The sequence below is a fragment of the Erythrolamprus reginae genome, chromosome 3, assembly GCF_031021105.1.
Source record: "Erythrolamprus reginae isolate rEryReg1 chromosome 3, rEryReg1.hap1, whole genome shotgun sequence".
NCBI lineage: Eukaryota > Metazoa > Chordata > Lepidosauria > Squamata > Dipsadidae > Erythrolamprus > Erythrolamprus reginae.
The window spans coordinates 65,719,129-65,740,672 of NC_091952.1; positions in this window are offsets into that span (position 1 = coordinate 65,719,129).

The window sequence follows — 21,544 nt, forward strand, 5'->3', positions numbered from 1 at the left end:
GAACGTAGCATGTGACAGAAGAATACTCATTCTTTATACTCTTGAACCCTTTAGAGGAAGGCCAAATTTAAAATCACCATTTTTAAAAGAACATATGGGAAGATTGACCAATATGGATTTCTCAATTCATTTTCTGGAAATAAACGATATCTTTCAGCTAGTGATCCTGCTTTTCAGCAATTGAAAACTATTTCAATTACATGAAATGGTTCAACACCCTTAATTATTATTGCCTGCTCTAAATGTTCACTATTAATGATACTCGAAAAGAGTGAAACAACTGCTTCTTTCTCACTCTAGTAATCCTGAACCATTGTTTCCCTTTTTCTAGACATGAGTTATCCTGGGTAAGACAATCTTCTACCCAATCCAAGCCCAGCTATTTTTGCCTACATAATTTTCTAACCTGCTGATACTAGACAATTAATGCAACCATCAGTCTGGATTTATTTGGAGACTGCCTTTATTACACTTTAAAATAAGCATTACAATTGCCAATGCAGGGCAGCAGCAGCCTTTTCTTGGGTAGACTGTTCTGGCCCGCAGTGCCCTCTTGTGTCTTCTAGCACAACAAACTATAATACCGGAGCTGCTGATAAGCAGGAAAAGATATTAATGTTTCTTGACCTTGCGATCTGCTGAAACAAGCTCCAATTCGCCCCAACCTCCTAACTATAATGTCTGGCACAGCGCAGAAAACAGTGCCAGATACATCAGAAGAGGGATTTCTATGGTGGGAAGAAATTTGTTTTAAAAAAATTCATAGAAGGAAAAGTCACATTTAAAACAAGTTTAAACAAAAAATTCAGACCTATACTGTAGCTTCAAAATTTTGACAAGGCATTGCCAATCCCTATGCAATTTGAAAGCTTAGTACAAGCAGCAAGAAAAATCAATATTCATTCTGCTGTTCTGTGTCTGTTATGTTCCTTTCCTGGTCCCTACTTTACATCTGATACAAGAGTTAGGGCCAAGACTGGGCCACTTACTCTTTCCCCTTACACCAGTTTCTCAATGCATATTACTATCCCTGATGCTCTAACTACACACAAGTAAAGGGGACGCGGAGGTATTATCCCAAAACATACTGGAGATTGCCAATGTTTCAGCAATCGCGCTGAAGCAGAAATTCTGGAATTTACAGTTCCAACACGTCGAGGTGAAGGAGACTAACCTACACCGATCCTTGTCTTGCAAAGCTCAGGTCATAACATGCATGTTTTAATCTTGCTGTTTGACATCACTAGTCTCCCAGCTATGTGTCTGTAGAAGTGCTGAAAACAGTTGACATAAACAACAAAACAAACTGCAGCTTTCCATCTATCCAAGGCATATAATGGATATAACAGCAATGAAATCTCTGCCTCTGTGGGTGTGTGTCTGTCTGTGTACACATATATAGCACTTAGCACTCTTTATTTGTTGGTAGTATACAAAGATATAACAATGTTTATATACATGATACTAGTAAGAGAGAAACATTAGGACATGGGACGGAAGGCCCTCTGGTGCAGTTATGGACACCCCTTACTGACCTCTTAGGAATCGGGAGAGGTCAACAGTGGATAGTCTAAGGGTAAAGTTTTGGGTGTTAGGTGATGATACTACAGGTAGAACATTCCATGCATTAACTATTCAATTACTGAAGTCGTATTTCCTGCAGTCGAGTTTGGAGAGGTTTACTTTAAGTTTGTATCTGTTGTATGCTCGTGTGTTGTTGTGGTTGAAGCTGAAGTAGTCGTTGACAGGAAGGACGTTTTAGCAGATGATTTTATGGGCTATGCTTAGGTCGTGTTTAAGGCAACGTAGTTCTGAGCTTTCTTTTTTTACTAGCTTACAATATATACCACTTCATAGTGTTTTACAGCCCTCTCCAAGCAGTTTACAGACTCAGCATATTTTCCCCAACAATCTGTGCTCTCGTTTGATCAACCTTGGAAGGATGGAAGTTTGAATCAAATTTGAGCCTGGTGATATTTGATCTGCCAAATTGCTGGGAGCTGGCAAGCAGCAGAAGTAGCCTGCAGTACTGCACTCTAACCACTGTGCCACCGCAACTCAATGTATATATGCATATATTTACAAAGAAACAATCTGGAAATTTAAACAAATTACTTTAATGATCTAGTGTTAACATTTCTTACTGAGAAAAGGAATATAGAAACCTTAACCAATTTCAGAGCTATAACAAATAGTTTCAAATAGGCTAAGAATAATAGAGAAGTCCATAAAATCATGGTTATTGTTATTACAGTTTTTGTAATATAAGATAAATGTGTGCACATATGCTGCACAGTAATTGATTCCTACAAAGAATTCTTACAGGAGTTGGAGTTTCTTTTGCAATTAGTCTAATAGGTAACTACTTTCCTGGTGGTCCCTTTACAATGGTGGGCATTGTATCTATACAATGAATTCTGTAACAGATGTTGCAAAGGCCAATTACTTCCTTTTCTGAAGGCACTAATCATAAAGAGGCAAAGTACGTACACGTGTTCTCAGAACACCATGGTGCATCTTTTCTTCTTTTCCTGAATGGGGGACATTCCAGAAAATTTACAAGAATCTCATAGATTCCTTACGCCTTTCAAATGTAATCATGAGGAAGTTGGAGGAAATTTTACCACTATATATAGTCTGTAACAGTGATGGCAAACCTTTATTACCTCGGGTGCAGAAAAGGGGTGGGCGTGCACTATTACATATCTGGCTGTGCCCACACCCATAATTCAATGCCTGGGCAGGGTGAAAACAGCTTCCCCCACCCCCTGGAAGACCTCTGGAGGCCTGTTTATCAACTTCTGGTGGGCCCAGTAGGCTCATATTTTATTTATTTATTTATTTATTTTATTTATTGGATTTGTATGCCGCCCCTCTCCACAGACTCGGAGGCTTCCATGGAGCCAGGGGAGAATAAAAACATCCTCTCACATCCCCCTGGGGGCTCTCTGGAAGCCAAAAATGCCCTCCCAGAGCCTCTATGTATTGTGGTTGGCTCTGGCCCAGGTCCTGCCCCAGGGAATGGGGAGGTGGATGCAGGGGAAACTTCAACATGTCACAGGCCTGTGTTATTGCCGACAGAATCAGTTCAGAGTTTAGTTTCCTCGGACGAAGAAGAAGGTGGGAGTGATTCGGCAGAAGAGGGCTTGGCACACAGCCAAGGCAGTCAATCTTCCTTATCTTCTATAGCTTCAGATGATGACATTTTGGACCCATGTAAGCGCAGAATTATGCGTAGAAGAGACCAAGTAAGAACATATTACAGGAAATAAGGGAGGCCACCTGTGTTTGGGTGGGGCTCCAGTAATTAGGGCTGCTGCTATAAATAGCAGCATGTGGGTTTGGCCATTGTGGAAGAATATCTGTTGCAGTTTTGTCAGGAATCTTGTGTGCTGGACTTTGTTGCTTTTTCACGCCTTTGAAACCAAAGCAGAGCAGCGTGTGTGTGTGTCTCCCTTCATTGGAAGAAGAAGGGGTGTGAAGTTTCTCCACAGCTGCTGGCTAAGTACTTAATGACTGTTTAAGGGAAATTGTAAAGACTACCTGGTTGTTTTGGGAAGAGTACTTAGTTTATTTTGATTTTTGTGATAAAGAACATTGTTTTGAATTTTCAAACGTGTGTGTGTCTGAAATTTGTATCCTTGAATTTTCTGGAGGCTCCTATCAGAGAGCCCGACAGAACACTATGCAAGCCAAAAATCAGCTGGCCAGCAAACACATGCATGTTGGAGCTGAGCTAGGGCAACGGTTTGATATCCGCAACAGCAGATATAGCTCCGTGTGCCACCTGTGGCGCCCATGCCATAGGTTTGTCATCACTGGTCTATAACATTTATTTATTCATTCATTCATTCATTCATTTATTAGATTTGTATGCCGCCCCTCTCTGAAGACTCGGAGCATATCTACTGTGTTTCCCCAAAAATAAGACCCTGTGTTATATATTTTTTTTGAACCCTGAAATAAGCGCTTGGCCTTATTGCCATGCACTCAAAAGCCCAGTTGGGCTTATTATCAGGGGATCTCTTATTTGGGGGAAAACAGGATATTCACTATACTTAATTCACATCCTCGCAAGTGTAGTGTATCAAGGATTTTACTGTACTACATTACCACCAATATGCTATATTTAATAAATATGTCTACCAAATTTTTAATTTAAGAACTTTGCAGTACGCGTAGGCATTAAACTCAGGCTAAGAATTAACCTAACCTCAATCAGATTTTTTACCTCAAACCCTTAAGTGGTTGTCAGGGTTAACAAGTGTTTTAGAAAATTGTGTCATTTTTCTCTCATGTTGAGTGTCATCATGCTTTGCTGAATCAGTCGCATAAGAGTTTCAGCAAAAAGGTGATAAATTCTTTGTATCCCAGGGAATTTCTCAAAACTTTTGTCTGAGGGATATATGCAGGGATGGGCCACAAACCAGAATGGCAGGAACACCATTCCGGTGGCGGAAATCAACTGCGTAGCCTCGCTCCATTGCCACCTGGCATGCACACGATGTGCACACATAACTGGCACAATTCCTGTAAAAATCAGCAATTTTTGCCTAAAGGTAGATCGTGACTTCCAAACATTCATTTAGTGCTCATCCTAAATTATAACAGTACTGGAAAAAAGTGATTTATGATAGGTCTTCACACTTAGGATTATTGCATCACCATGGTCATATGATAAAAATTCGGGCATTTAGAAACTGGCATGTATTTACAACCGTTGCAGCATCTTTTATGACTGCCATTTACAACTTTCCCAGACAGCTTCAGACAAACAAAAGCAATGGGGGAAACTTGATTCATGTAATAACAGCATGATTCACTTAACAACCAGTGATTTATTTAACAACTGTAGCAAAAAAAATTGCAAAGTTGTACGTGGCTCACTTACCAATCCCCTTGCTTAGCAAGGGAAATTTGGTCCTAACTGTAGCTGTAATTCAAGGCCTATCCTGTACTTGGATACGGGTGCCTGCCTAGTAAATTTTCTTTCATTCCCCACCACCCAAAAAATTAAAAGAATTTTGTTACTATCCTGAAGTGTACGTCAAGAAGGCTTGTCAGGATTGTCAGTAGGCTTGTCAGTAGGAGAAGAGTTTTTAAAAAATCAAGATGGCAATTGTGATTGGGTAATTGAAGCTGCCATCATGAGCAGGGATAGAATTGAAAAAAGTAGCTACTGTCATGTGATTGGTTCTCTGTCTGGCTGCTGGATAGGCATGGCCTACTTGATATCTTGTACCACAGGATCACGGGGGGCAGTGATAGGTTGCCAAAACTTTTACTGCCACACTGTGATGTGACTTATTTTGTGGATGTGGCTTGAGTAAGAGTGGCTTGCTGGCCATGTGACCAGGTGGGAGTGGCTTGACAATCATGAGACTTAAAGGTAGCTTAAAGGTCATGTGACTAGGCGGGAGTGGCTTACCGACCAAGATAAGTTTTCAAATAGGTGCTTGGACTCTTTTTCAGTTGATTAAGTCACATTATTTGAATAGCCACAAAAAGGACAAATGACAGACAGCATTATTTGTTGAGGAGCACAGTGACATTGTAAGGTATTGTACTGAACCCACAAGGTTCAGTATGATGACAGATTAGGCAAGTGGCTCAATTTTCTTTAATTGCTATAAAAGTTGAGTTCTAGATAATGATTAAAATACTATTCAATTATTTCCTATTTTAAAAGTAATTAAGGATCATACTAAGGTACTAGAGAAGAAAGGATAATTAAAAAAATTATTAAGTATTCAATAAATAGTGCATAATCTTACTACTCCCACTGCATCCCCCTTCCCGTGGGGGCAGCAGACCATTACTGGGGGGGTCATTTTTACCTTCCTCAGGCTCCGGGGGCTTTTGTTGAACCTCCGGGAGGGTGAAAATAGGTTCTCCCGGGCTCCAGGGGCCCTCCAGAGACCCTCCAGAGGCCAGAAACCAGCCCTTGTCTGGACTTCCAGAATTTCCAGGAGGCCCATTTTTCACTCTTCCAGAGCTTCTATATGGGCCCTGCACTTATCTGGCATCCAAAACAGTGTGAAGACTCCTGTGAAGGGATGGGAGTGTGGGCAGGATCAACCAGTTCTTGCAACTACTGGTTTGGCGAACCAAATGTAAAATTAACATGAATCCTATTCATCATTGTCCCATTCATGAATCTTTTGATATATCTCCCCCATCCCCCCCCCCCGGGAAATCCTTATATTTAGCTATTGACCAGTCTAAAAGTAGCTGCAATGAACATTACATTTATTTAAGCATTCTTTCATTTATTTAATATGGCAGTTCTGGGTGTCTTGAAACATTATACATTACATGTGTTGCTGTGTTTTACATTATTTTATATAAAAGCCAGAAATACATATAGCAGCCAAGGAACCAAGCAAAACAATATAGACATCATAGACATTGAAACTCTGGAGAAGGTGCAGAAAAGAGCAACCAAAATGATTAGGGGACTTGAAACTAAGACTTACGAAGAGAGATTGCAGGAACTGGGCATGGATAGCCTAGAGAAAAGGAGGGGCAGAGGGGACATGATAGCTGTATACAGGTATATGCGGGGTTGCCACAGAGATGAGGGGGCCACTCTATTCTCCAGAGCACCAGAGGGCCGGACGAGAAACAATGGCTGGAAGCTGACCAAGGAGAGATTCAACCTAGAAGTAAGGAAGAACTTCCTGACGGTCAGACCGATCAACCAGTGGAACAACCTGCCTGCGGAGGTTGTGAACTCCCCAACTCTGGACACTTTCAAGAGGAGATTGGACTGACATTTGGCTGGGGTGCGTTAGGATTCCTGCTCAGACAGGGAGTTGGACTTGATGACCTGCATGGTCCCTTTCAACTCTAACAATAAATAAATTAACCGGATTCCTTTAGGATTTGTTGCACACAAAAATGCAAAGAAGGTCACACTGCTTAGATTTGAATCCCGCTAAAGATTTGATGGAAATAAAGAGGATGTTAACTTAGTTTGGTTATATATTATGAGGTCTTGAGAAGTGGGAAAACGAGTGGCCTGGAAAAGCTCTTTGTTAAAATCAGTGGTTGAACTAAATTGATTTCTATATAAAGGCTATATCCACATAACATGCTTACCCGTGGTTAATTAAACTTAGTTTTCCAAATTAACCCCTTCTTCAAAGTTCACAAAACGCACTGAACTATGGAATACTCCAAGGGCCATAGGTTGCTCATGTGTAATTTCAAATATATTTACTGGCTTGTGTTTGATCACAATAAATCAGTTAAGTCCTGGAAGACAGTTACTCTCTCTTCCTTTCAGCAAGAAAAATCTCACTGCAGGTTTCCATTAGGTACTCCAGCAGGAAGCTGTATATTACATTACCAACACCTGTGTAGAGTCTGACTTTAGTAATTATAGTTCAACAGATCACAATCATGCACACACAGAGAGAGAGAGAGAAAATTATAGCAAGAGAAGCATCAACTGCCCCTGCTTTACCTCTGCCAATAGTAGCATCCTGAAACTGCTTTCTCTGACCTTGTTCATCTTCCTAAAAACAAGACATACTCCAGCCCATGTCCAAGGAGGAAGATTTAAGAGTTCATGGGCAAATGAATAAAGAATTTTACCTGTCTTTGTCATATGCCATTGCTAGGATGATATGACTTCACAAATTGCTACCTGCATTTACTTTATTTTTGTTCTTTCCAATATTTTTTCACTTACTTGATGAAGAGCCCTCAAGTAGCAATTGTCATTCCTGAGCATTTTAAACAGTACTTCAAAAAAAGTACTGTATAAATCTTTAACAAAGCAATAACATACTTTGCTGAACATATAGGTCCTGTTCATGAAGAAGTGTAGTCCCACTTCATCTTTCATCCAAGTAGACGCCGTACTTTAATCTTTACCTATCCAATGTGAAGGATTAGTGAGAGTCTAAATACAATCAAGCTCAATGTAATAAGAAACCATTGAGACATTGATTCTGAACCTGCTGAGGTCATAAGTAGGGCCAATTAATAGAAGGATGTAAGTGGCAAGATTTTCAGACAGCATTCCTTTCTCACTTGAAGAATCCCACCACTGCAAATAAAAATGCTGTTAACAAAAAATAATAGCAGTTTATTTATTAAAAAATATTCTCATTGCCTCTATTTTTCCAGGAGAAAATGTATCTAAGTAATGTGATCCTAGACAATACTATCAATGCAAGCAAAAAGCAGCAATGTAAAAAGTACAAGTATTTAAAAGAAAAATAAAATGAATAGAATAGAATAGAATAGAAATCTTTATTGGCCAAGTGTGTTTGGACACACAAGGAATTTGTCTTTGGTGCATCTGCTTTCAGTGTACATAAAAGAAAATATACATTTGTAATTTGAAATGGTTTTTTTTTTGCTACTATAGCCATAATATGGTGCCCATGATTGGACTGTTTAAACGTTTCTGACTGTTTAAAAAAATCAACTATGTTCTTTCCTTCTTCACATTCATTACACATCTACATTTTATTCAAAAAAATTTAAAATATATTCCTAGACACATAATGAAAAAGTAGACAAGCTTCTCCACTTTATATTCTTTCAACAGATCAGTGGTTCTCAACCTTTCTAATGCCGCGACTCCTTAATACAGTTCCTCATGTTGTGGTGACTCCCAACCATAAGTCTAGCACCAATTCTCCTAACAGAGCTTTAAGCTGCTTGGCAGGAAGGTCAGAGGGACACCCCAACTGTAAACACCTGATTGGTCAGATAATAATAATAATAATAATAATAATAATAATAATAATTATTATTATTATTATTATTATTATTATTATTATTATTATTATTATTATTTATTAGAGTTGTATGCCGCCCCTCTCCGAAGACTCGGGGCGGCTCACAACACGATAAAAACAGTGTTATACAGGCAAAAATCTAATATTAAAAATAAACTAAAAACCCTATCATAATTAAAAACCAAACAGCACATACATACCAAACATAAATTATAATAAGCCTGGGGGAAAGGTGTCTCAAATCCCCCATGCCTGGCGGTATAGGTGGGTCTTAAGTAGTTTACGGAAGACAAGGAGGGTGGGAGCAATTCTAATCTCCGGGGGGAGTTGATTCCAGAGGGCCGGGGCCGCCACAGAGAAGGCTCTTCCCCTGGGGCCCGCCAGACGACATTGTTTAGTCGACGGGACCCGGAGAAGGCCAACTCTGTGGGACCTTATTGGCCGCTGGGATTCGTGCGGTAGCAGGCGGTTCCGGAGGTATAAAAAAAGGTGCCAGAATAGAAGCTTTAGTTTCTTACACCACGGGAAAATTGTCTCTTCCCATGGTCTTAGGCGACCCCTGTGAAATGGTCATTCAGCCCCCAAAGGGGTCCCAACCCCCAGGTTGAGAACCACTGTTATAGATCATTGGGATCCTTCAGTCTCGAAAGTCTATGCTATCATGCTCTGGAAAGAGTTCCTAAAATGCCGTATGCAAAGCTGGAGTAATGTCTCCAGAACCTAGGTAGATCCCTCCTCTCCACATCTCTGAAATAATCCAATGGAATGATAAAGCCTATACGATTGGTTCCAGCTACATTGCAGGAGTTATCAGAATGTGGCTGTACACTGTCACGAACTGCTTTCGGGACTCTGGCTCCAGATTTTGCCTCAAGATTTACTCCTGAAGCTTTTTCCAATTATGTATATAGCCACAAGGCAGTGGTGGTTTGAAGTCAGTGTTTTCCTTCTCCTAAAAGATGGTTTTGCCACTTTATCTACCGTTGGGATGTAGAGCCCTCTTCCACCTTCAAAACCCTTGACCATCTTCTCCTGTAACCCTGAAAAGAGGCCCTTAGAAAGGTGCTACCAGCTGGGCCAGCTGGACCAAGGTGTTTTAATGAGGTATTACTCCTCCAAAACAATGGTATAACAGATGATGGTCTTCCAAGTATTGATGTAAATTTGGACAACTTCTCCTTTCACAATCAGGATCAGAAATTGGGGGGGGGGGGCAACTGCCTGTTGGTGGAAAAAAATGGAATGGAGGGAGGGGGGACGAAAGGAGCCCAACTTTCCTATAGATATGTACAAACTTAATCAAATATTCAGGAGATGATCTTTTCTTTATGGCTATTTTGGGACATCTGAACATTCAAGAATCATCTCCAGTAGAGGTCCACTGCTGAATTCAAGCCAACTTTGGTTGCAGCTACCTGACTTCTTTCCACAGTAAATTGGTAGCAAAGTCTAAAAATGTTAAAACTTTTTGTGGATAGCATCAAAAAAAGAAAAATTCTGAGGATGTATTAAATCTGGCCACTTGTGGATTGGGCATGAGATGAAGGCAGCAGGATGAGAAAAGAAAAAAATGTTACAAAGCATTTTTGTTCTGTGATGAGGTACAAATTGAAAAGGACCTTCATATTCTGAAGCACTTTATCTCACTGATTCTGGTTTTACTGGAGTTTTGGCCTCCAAGTCACCTCCTTGATTTCAAGTGTTGTAAGATGGGTAAGTTTTGTACTCTTGATTTCACAAAATGGATTTGGACTGGTTCCCAGGTTAGAGAGAATAATTGCACCTGCTGTTTCTATGCAAAACAAAGTTAGTTCAATGAGCTAATAATCAGGTGTGTCAAACTCAATCCTTTCACAAGCCACATCAGGAGTTTGTTTGTTCTAGGTAGGGGTGTGTCCTGCTTATGGCTTATAGCTGACTGGGTGGGCGTGGACAGGCCTGGGGCAGCAGGGGTTGTCGTTCACTATCTCTGAGATGACCCCATGGGCCAACACCATGGCCTATCATGGGTTGGATCCAGCCCATGGATCCAGATGTTTGACACATCTGAACTAATTTGAGGAGCACATAGATTAAATGATTTATTCCTTCCTTTTTCCCAAAAGGAGCTTCCATAAGTGTCTCTTGGTGTTAAATATCTTTTCTGGCAAATAAAAGATCACAAATCATTGCAAATAATTCTACTAAGGTTGGTATGCCAGTCTGATATTCTACAATTATATATACCGATAATGATTTCATGGTGCTTTGGCTGACCAAGAATCAGGCATTTTAAAAATAATGGCTTTTCTTGCTTTTTCTTCAAAGTGTATTAACTTCCCTGACTGCCTAAAAGGCAATTATCAACACCAGTGCATTTTATAATTGAGTTTATTCTGACTTGCAAGCTATTCATTAAATGCTTACCATTAACCTTGATAAAAATCTCATTTCTTGAACAAAGAAAAACTATGGCAGACTGGCACTTGGTAGAGAAGTCATGAAGTTGTTGGAAAATTTACAACAATAAGAATTGTGCCGGCCATGGTATTCCCTATATTGTTGTTATTGTTGTTGTTGCTGTTGCTGTTGTTGTTATTTGTTCTGCCGGCGTGTTTCAACCACCCGTAATTACAGGGTAATTAGTCCAGGAAGACACACACCACACAATAAAAGGAAAACCCAAAAGTTTTTATAAACAGAAAAACAGAAACAGCTCCCTTTTTAAGTGTCAAAGGGACTTTCTGGTACACACAAGGCACAGGTTAAATGCAATCCAATTGCTCACCCAATAACTGGGAAATTGAGTCCAATTCTAAAGTCCAGAGAGTCTACACACAATCTTGAACAGCACAAAAACCACGATCTTGACGAAACAATGAATCAGATAAACTGCCATGAGGCTAAAACACCAGGCTGTGCTTTTATCTGTAACACTAAATACGCTCTACGCATGCATGGATGTGTCATTAATTCTTGTTCAGAATCCAAGGATGATACAGATGATTGATCTCGTCCTGGGCTGTCTGCCAAACTCCCCTCTTCCCTGTCACTCACGCTTCCTTGGTCAGAGGAGGCTTCGTCGTCAGATTCCATCGGGAGCAAAACAGGCCTGCGGCATGTGGATGTTTCCCCCACATCCACCTGCACATTCCTTGGGGCAAGAGCTGGGCCAGAGCTAACCACAACATTATTATTATTATTATTATTATTATTATTATTATTATTATTACTATTACTATTATTATTTATTAGATTTGTATGCTGCCCCTCTCCGGAGACTCGGGGCGGCTCACAACAATGAAACACAGTACAAATCCAATAGTTAAAAAACAGTTTAAAACCCTTAATATAAAAACAATCATACATCCCAGACAAACCATGCATAAAACGAAACGGCCCAGGGAATCAATTTCCCCATGCCTGACGACAGAGGTGGCTTCCATAGATACTCTATGGAAGCAGAAGTTGGAGTTTAAAGTATTAAGATAGGAAGACTATTTGAACTTTGATGCTTGATTTCCAACTGCTGAAAAGATTGTGGAGAGCCAAGAAAACAAGCCAAAGCATAAAGCAAATCAATCCACAATTCTCACTTCAGGTACAAATGGCAAATTATCCTACTTCAGACATATTATGTGAAGACCCAACTCTTAGAAATACTAGAAATAATGCTGGTAAAAGTAGAAGGAAAAAGAAGAAAAGGATGATCAACAGCAAGGTTGATGGACTCGGTTACAGTGGCAATGAGGACCATTGAGAAACTTGAAGAAACAGATTAATAATATATCATTTTGGAGATAATCTAAGTCAGTGTTTCCCAACCTTGGCAACTTGGAGATATTTGGACTTCAACTCCCAGAATCCCCCAGCCAGCAAAGTGTTGGTTATGACCTTTAAAGCCCTTCATGGCATTGGACCAGAATATCTCCGAGACCGCCTCCTGCCGCACGAATCCCAGCGACCAATTAGGTCCCACAGAGTGGGCCTTCTCCGGGTCCCGTCAACTAAACAATGTCGGTTGGCGGGCCCCAGGGGAAGAGCCTTCTCTGTGGCGGCACCGGCCCTCTGGAACCAACTCCCCCCGGAGATTAGGACTGCCCCTACTCTTCCTGCCTTCCGTAAACTCCTTAAAACCCACCTTTGCCGTCAGGCATGGGGGAACTGAAACATCTCCCCCCGGGCATGTTTAATTTATGCATGGTACGCCTGTGTGTGCGTCTGTTAGTATATGGGGTTTTTTAAATACTTAATATTTTTAAATTTGTCTGTTTACTTATGATTTGTTTCTACATGTTGTGAGCCGCCCCGAGTCTTCGGAGAGGGGCGGCATACAAATCTAAGTAATAAATAAAAATAAATAAATAAATTCTGGGAGTTGAAGTCCAAATATCTTCAAGTTGCCACGGTTGGGAAACACTGATCTAAATGATTACTAAGAGATAAAAAGAGTGTGATGGAACATCAGCAAATCAGTAAAGAACATTATTATGATAATCTGTTGCACAGTCAGCAAACTGTTCAGAGTGGATTTGGCATTTTTATCCACTTATTGAGTCCTTCCCAAGAACCTGAGAAAGGATATGTGGATGTTTGATGGTGTTAAGGTTTCATTGCAGGTTGTAAACCATTCCCAGTAAACAATATTTTACAATTGGTTGTAAAAGTAATAGTAACAGTAAAAGGGTTGGAAGGGACCTTGGAGGTCAGCTAATCCAGGGATCTGCAACGGAAAGAGCCACGTGACCCGTTTCCACAGAAAACAAAACAATGGAAGCCACAAAAACCTGGGTAGGCATGGCCAACTCTACATCATTCTCTCCCACCCAGTCTAATTCACACTCTCCCAGTCCTGTCATAGCTGGCCAGGGGGTTGCGAGAGGAGGAGGGAAGCCTCCGCCGTGGGTTGCGCTCATTCGTCAGCCAGCCCTGATTTCCAAAAGGAAAAAAGAAAAAATGAGAAGCAAAAAGCCTGAGAGCACGCAGGGCTTTCCGAGAGAGTGAGAAGAGACACAGAGACAGGGAATGGCACACGCGCGCGCACACACACACACAGAGAGGGAAATTGGCTACCTGTGATTAATGTCTTTAGCGAGGGCCAAATCCATCTCTCTCCCTCTCTCTCTTTCTCTCTCTCTCCCTCTCCCCTCCTTCCCTGTTGTGGTTGGCTCTGTCCCAGCTCCTGTCCCAAGGAATGTGGAGGTGGATGCAGGGGAATCTTCAACATGTCATAGGACTGTTTTATTGCCGACAGAGGCAGGTAGTGCAGTTTCCTCAGACGAAGAAGAAGGTGGGAGTGATTTGGAAGAGGGGGGCTTGGCACACAGCCCAGGAAGCCAATCTTCATTATCTTCGGTCAATTCGGATGCGGAAGTCTTGGACCCACACAAGCACAGAGTTATGCGTAGAAGAGACCAATTGAGGACATATTACAGGAGATAAGAGAGGCCACCTGTGTTTGGGTGGGGCTCCAGTAATTAGAGCTGCTGATATAAATAGCAGTGTGCTGGTTTGGCCGTTGTGGAAGATTATCTGATCGCAGTTCTTCAGGACCATGTTTTGCTGTTTTCCGGACTTTGTATGTTGATTTTTCACACCTTTGAAACGAAGGCAGAGCAAAGTGTGTGTGTCTTTATTGGAAGAAGGAGGGCTGTGACCGTTCTTCACAGCTGCTAGCTAAGTACTTAAGGACTGATTAAGGGAATTGTACAGCCTACAAGGTTGTTTTGGGAAGAGTGCTCTTTGCAATACAAAAAGTGTGCTTTGTTTCTTTTGAATTTTGTGATAAAGAACATTGTTTTGAATTTTCAAACGTGTGTGTGTCTGAAATTTGTACCCTTGAATTTTCGGGAGGCTCATACCAGAGAGCACGGCAGAACACTCCCCATACTCTCTCTTTCTCCCTATTAAAACAACAGGCGGCTACTTCTGGGTTTGCTCTCTGCTCAGAGAGAGAGAGAAAGAGGAAGGGGGGAATGTGGGGAGGAAGTATGTGTTTCCAGGGATGAGTGGGGCAGGCTCCAGAAGAGGGAGGGGAGCTAGTCTTGCCCATTATGAAGCATGCTAGGAGCGGGCAGGCCATGAAAGGAGTATTGGGTCTTCCCCCTGCCCAACGCCAAAAGAAAGCCAGCTGGGCTTCTCCTTGCCTCCTACCTTCCTCCCTACTCTCTTGTCTCCAATTCCACTTCAGGACAGAGAAGTGTGTGCTGGGGCAACGTCAGACCGCATCTTCTGATGCTCTGGCACTCACCTGCAACTCTCTGTGTTCCTGCAGGCCTGGCTTCCTGAGAGGGGGCAACCTCCCTAAAGCCTCTGCTTTCTCTCCTTCATGGCCCCAGCCAGTTCATTACTCAGGGAAGGAACAGGAAACAGAAAACAGCATATTTCAAAGATGGCAAACAACATTCCACTGTGAGAGCCGACCCAGGCTCTGTCGTCTAATGGGGTGAATTGGTGCTTGGCTGAGCACTAAGTACAACAGTCTGCCAGGCCCTCTCCCCTTGCCAGGCTGTTGTGCTTGTGCTCAGCAGCAGAGGGGAGCACTTCCCCACACTGGGCCCTTCTTTCTCTTGGTCCTGCTGACAAAGGAACAGGAAGGTCAGGTTTGGGGATCCCCTTATGTTCTCTCCTAGCTCTTTTTGTTGGCAGAACAGCAAATGAACCGGGGTGGCGCAGCAGGTAGAGTGCTATACTGCAGCCACTGAAGCTGACTTGTAGATCTGAAGGTCAGCGGTTTAAATCTCATCACCGGCTCAAGGTTGACTCAGCCTTCCATCCTTCCGAGGTGGGTAAAATGAGGACCCGGATTGTGGGGGCAATAGCATAGCTCTGTTACAAAAAAGGGCTATTGCTAACATGTTGTAAGCCGCCCTAAGTCTAAGGAAAAGGGCGGCATAATAAATAAATAAATTAATTAATTAATTAATTAATGATTATTTCATCCCTCTGCCATGACAGCGTTACAGGGAGTCATAGCAGAGGGCCCGAAGAGGCGCATGCAGCTCTGTAGTTGCAAGTTGCAGACCCCTGGGAGAAATACATGGGAGATTACGGCACTGGAGGTCTTCCTGTGCGTTTACCTCAGCTGGCCTGGCCTGCGAGGGAAGCACACGGAAGATCCTAGCTGCAATTTACTGGTGAGCAAAATTGGCAGGGAGAGGCAAGGAAAAAGACCAATGGTGCTTAGTAAACTGAGTAAACTGGATCTCCTAAAGGAACGGGTCGAGCTTCAGTAAACAGTGAGCTCTTCCCGCTGCTGCTTGGCCTCCTCAATGCAGGGAGGCAGAAGGCACTGGTTTGTCTTTTTGCCTGCATGCCGTGGGCAGCAAGCAGCACAGCAAGTAAGCCAGAGATCTGCAAGCTGCAGTTTAGAGCACATTTAGCATGTTGTGCTCACGAGTAAACTGCAGATTAGAAGCAGACGCCAGATCATTGGCTTCCTCTACTCTGCTGCTCACTGCCTGCAGCTTGCAGGTGGTGAAAGAAACCACCACCTCCTGTCTCCACATATTGAGGCGGCTAAACAGCAGCGGGAAGAGCACGAGCCTCCTGACACAGGAAGCGATTGCCAGCAATGCCCTCAGGAGGTGAAGATGTTGTGAGCAGGGAGCCTCGACCACCCATAGGAGCCACTAAATGCTTGCCACCTGTCTGACACCCACCAAGCCTCCTCCCACCACACTTCTCTTCCTCCTCACCAGAAGCACTGTTTCTTTTGGGGAGACTGCAGGATAGCCCCCATCTGGTCTTCAGTACCTGGCTCATCAGCACCAGGACATCAGATTCACATCACCCAGCATCAGTTCAGAGGTTCCCTCCCCATGGACAGAGAGGGAGGGAGGGAGAGAGAGAGAGAAAAGAGGGGTGGAAGGGAAAGAGAGACAGACACAGAGGAGGGAAAGAGAGAAGAGAAGAGAAAGGGGAAGGGGAAGAGAGACAGACACAGAGAGAGGAGGAGGGAAAGAGAGAAGAGAAAAGAGAGGGGGAGGGAAAGAGAGATAGACACAGAGAGGGGGAGGAAAGAAAGAGCAAAGAGAGAGGGGAAGGGGAAGATAGAGGGGAGGAGAAAGAGAAAGAAAGAGAGAAGAGTGGGGGAAGGGAAAGAGACAGGCACAGAGAGAGTGGGAGGGTAAGAGAGAGAGAGAAGAGAGGGATGGAAAGGAAAGAGAGACAGACGGAGAGAGGAAAGAGAGAGAGAAGGGAGAGAGGAAGGTAAAGAGAGACAGACACAAAGAGTGGGGGGAGGGAAAGAGCCAGAGAAGAAAGGGGGAAGGGAAAAGAGAGTCAAGACAGAGAGAGAGAGAGAGACATGTTTAAAAGAAAATAGAAAAGTGGCTCTTTGAGTGTTTAAAGTTGCAGAATAGATCCCTCAATTATTTATTTATTTATTTATTTTGTTTACAGTGAACCCTCGAGTTTCGCGTGTTCAAGTATCGCGAAAGGGCTATTTCGTGAGTTTTCAACCAGGAAGTAAACTCCACCATCTGCGCATGCATGCCCTTCCACGCATGCATAGATGGTGGAGTTTCCCCGCCGGGCAGAGGCTTCCCTGGGTCTTCCCCCTCTTGCCCCCGTAAGACCCCAGCGGCGGCGCGAGCAACGGCGTGGGCGGGCGGGCGGCACGCGCTTGGGGACATCCCAGCTCCGCTCCCCAGCTGGGGAAAGCGCGCGCGTTTGGGGACTCCATATATCCGCTCCCCAGCTGGGGAGCGGATATAGGGAGTCCCGAAACGCGCGCGCTTTCCCCAGCAACGCGCGCGCGTTTGGGGACTCCCTAGATCCGCTCCCCAGCTGGGGAGCGGATCTAGGGAGTCCCCAAACGCGCGCGCTTTCCCCAGCAACGCGCGCGGGGTGGGGACTCCCTAGATCCGCTCCCCAGCTGGGGAGCGGATCTAGGGAGTCCCCAAACGCGCGCGCTTTCCCCAGCAACGCGCGCGGGGTGGGGACTCCCTAGATCCGCTCCCCAGCTGGGGAGCGGATCTAGGGAGTCCCCAAACGCGCGCGCTTTCCCCAGCAACGCGCGCGGGGTGGGGACTCCCTAGATCCGCTCCCCAGCTGGGGAGCGGATCTAGGGAGTCCCCAAACGCGCGTGCTTTCCCCAGCAACGCGCGCGCTTTCCCCAGCAACGCGCGCGCGGTGGGGACTCCCTAGATCCGCTCCCCAGCTGGGGAGCGGATCTAGGGAGTCCCCAAACGCGCGCGCTTTCCCCAGCAACGCGCGCGCGGTGGGGACTCCCTAGATCCGCTCCCCAGCTGGGGAGCGGATCTAGGGAGTCCCCACCGCGCGCGCGTTGCTGGGGAAAGCGCGCGCGTTTGGGGACTCCCTAGATCCGCTCCCCAGCTGGGGAGCGGATCTAGGGAGTCCCCAAACGCTCGCGCGCACCCCAGGCGTGAGCAACGGGGTGGGCGGGCGAAGGGCGGGCGGCAGTGGAAGCAAAAACACCATCTGCGCACGTGCAGATGGTGTTTTTACTTCCGCACCGCTACTTCGCTAAAAATCGATCATCGCGTGGGGTCCTGGAACGGAACCCTCGCGATGATCGAGGGTTCACTGTATTCAATTTTTATGCTGCCCTTCTTCTTAGACTCAGGGCAGCTTACAACATGTTAGCAACAGCACTTTTTAACTGAGTCAGTATATTACCTTCACAATCTGGATCCTTATTTTACCCACCTCGGAAGGATGGAAGGCTGAGTCAACTTTGAGCCGGTGATGAGATTTGAACCGCTGACCTACAGATCTAGAGTCAGCTTCAGTGGCCTGCAGTACAGCACTCTACCTGCTGCACCACCCCGGCTCTTATGGGGTGGCACAAACACAGTGGCCGTTAAATGAACCCTGTGGCCATTAAGCAAACATTGTGGTTGTTAAACAAGTCCATTTTCCCCAATGGGCATACTTAAATGGAAATCAGAAGGAATTGTTAGAAACTGGAACAAACATAAAAAACCTCAGTCCCATGATTGTGTGGGATGTTGTAATTGGTCATAAATGTGTGTGTGCACGCGCGCTCACACACATATACACGTACGTACATGTGCATGCACATGGCTGTTAAAATTCCAAAAACAGGTCAAGTAGTTCTGGGTAGGTCAGTCGTAAATTTGAACACTTGCCTTAAGGGTAGTGATGGGCGAACCGAACCCGCACAATTTGGGTCCGTACTGAATTTTGTGGTGTTCGGTATGCCGAACACAAACCCTAAATTTTTTGAAACTTCGGGCAAAGTTTGGGGTCACGTTCAGCATTCGGAGCTTTGATGTCACCAGCAGGTTGCTAAGGACCCCAAGGTGATCACTTCCTTAGCAACCTGCCGGTGATGCCAAGGCTCCGCCCCCGGAATCTCTTCGTGGGAGGGAGTTCCCCAGCTCCTTCAAAGGGAGGTCTTCACGTAAAAATAAACATTGTTATTTTTACAAAAAAGGACGCCAAAGGGCGGTCCTTTTTCGTAAAAATAACAATGTTATTAACAATGATCACCTTGGCATCCTTAGCAACCTGCCGGTATACATGACATCAAACCTCCGCCCCCGGAATCTCTTGGTGGGATTCTCCGTTCAGGTTCGGGTTCGGGTTCGGTTCGGGTTCAGCCGAATTTTGCGTAAAGTTCATCTGAACTTGCCGAACCCAAACACCGTTGGGTTCGCCCATCATTACTTAAGGGTTCAGAGCTGTATGGAATCTTTGGGGGATTGCAGGAATGCAGGAATCCTCATAGGGGAACTAGGATCTTGCCCACCCAGTCACATGACCATGAAGCCATGCCCACAGAAGTTAAAACATTAGAACACGCCCCTGCATCACACTCTCTAGTTTATTTGTTTGTTTATTTATTATTTTATTATTTTACTATTTAATTATTTTATTATTTATTTATTTTTTTATTCTTTCTTTCTTTCTTTCGTTCGTTCATTCATTTATTCATTTATTTATTTATTTATTTGTTTGTTTGTTTGTTTGTTTGTTTATTAGACTTGTATGCCGCCCCTGTCCGAGAACCCGGAGCAGCTCACAACATGCAATACAAAACAATAGGTATACAAATCTAATAGTTAAAACAGTAAGCTAAAAATCCCATTATGCTAAAAAACAGTCAGTCTACTCAATCACATCCACACATAATGTTTAATGGCCAGAGAAGAAGCTGCCCCATGCCTGGCGACATAGATAGGTCTTAAGGGTCTTGCGAAAGGTGAGGAGGGTGGGGGCAATGCCAACCCAGCAGTCAAAAGCAACCGGGAATAGATTAATACATTTATTTTTATTTATTATATTTGTCAAGCAAGTATAGAGTTATAATTTGCATTAACATAACAAAGTATAAAGAAGTGATAAAAAGGATAATAGGACGGAAGGACAAGGACGGTAGGCACAATAGTGCACTTATGCACGCCCCTTACAGACCTCTTAGAAAAGGGGAAAGGTCAACAGTAGATAATTTTAGGTTGAAGATTATGGGGTTAGGGGAAAAAACACCAGAGTCAAGTAGTGGGTTTCAGGCATTGATCACTCTGTTGCTGAAGTCATATTTTCTGCAATCAAGTTTGGAGCGATTTACATTTAGTTTGTATCTATTACTTCACGAAAGGATTTTGCAACTGGGCGTCCTCCAGGCCACAATGATGTCACTGGCACTTTGGTGCTTCTGACATGGGGGAAAAAATTCAGGAGGTCCATTGCAGAAGAGGAACTTGCTATTGCTTGGGCTTGCTGTCTTTTGAATTCTGGCTTTGTGCACATTTGTTCTTAAAGCTTGATCTCAAGCAGCCAAAATTAACCCCTCTTTCTCTTTCTTCAATTTTTTCTGCTCTTTGTCATTGCCAGCTCTTGCTATTATCTGCTTCGCCTGCTATTCTTTTAATGTACTGGCCATATAATACTTTATCTTTCCATGTCTCTTTTCATTTAGTTTTTCTTATAGGCCAGTTTGGTCTCTCCACTACTTAGTATATCTTCCTGGTATACTTTAGCTTCAGTGCATCTCCTTCACTGTTCTTCAGATTTATTTATTTTATTTATTTATTTATTATTTATTTATTGGATTTGTATGCCGCTCCTCTCCGTAGACTCGGGGCGGCTAACAACAGTGGTAAAAACAACATGCGACAATCCAATAGTAAAACAGCTAAAAACCCTTATTTTAAAAACCAATCATACATACAAACATACCATACATAAATTGTAGAAGCCCAGGGGGAAAGAATATCTCAATTCCCCCATGCCTGACGGCAGAGGTGGGTTTTAAGGAGCTTACAAAAGGCAAGAAGGGTGGGGGCTATTCTAATCTCTGGGGGGAATTGGTTGCAGAGTCGGAGCCACCACAGAGAAGGCTCTTCCCCTGGGTCCCGCCAAATGACATTGTTTAGTTAGTTGACGGACCCGGAGAAGGCCCACTCTGTGGGACCTAACTGGTCGCGGGGATTCGTGCGGCAGAAGGCAGTCCCGGAGATATTCTTCCAATGTCCTTTTTTCTTCACCAACTGTCTGATGTACTTGCAATATTCCATGCCCACCTGTTTTCCTTGGTAAGTAGAGTCTGTCAATATTGCTTCAAGGATAAAGGGCATGTCATTATTTTTCTTGATATCTAAGATTTTTCTTCAGTGTACTTGATGCTGTCAGCTTAAAGGGTGCCCAGCTATTTGTAGTTATCATCTTCATCCAGACATTTCCATAGGGCGTCTTGATTTCTTCAGCTTTCACTATTTTTACTCATTTGACAGTGAGCACGTCCCAAGAATGTGCAAGGTTGGATCTACTAATGCTTTATATGCTTTCCAACAACCCTCACTTGGCTCAATGCTTGGTTC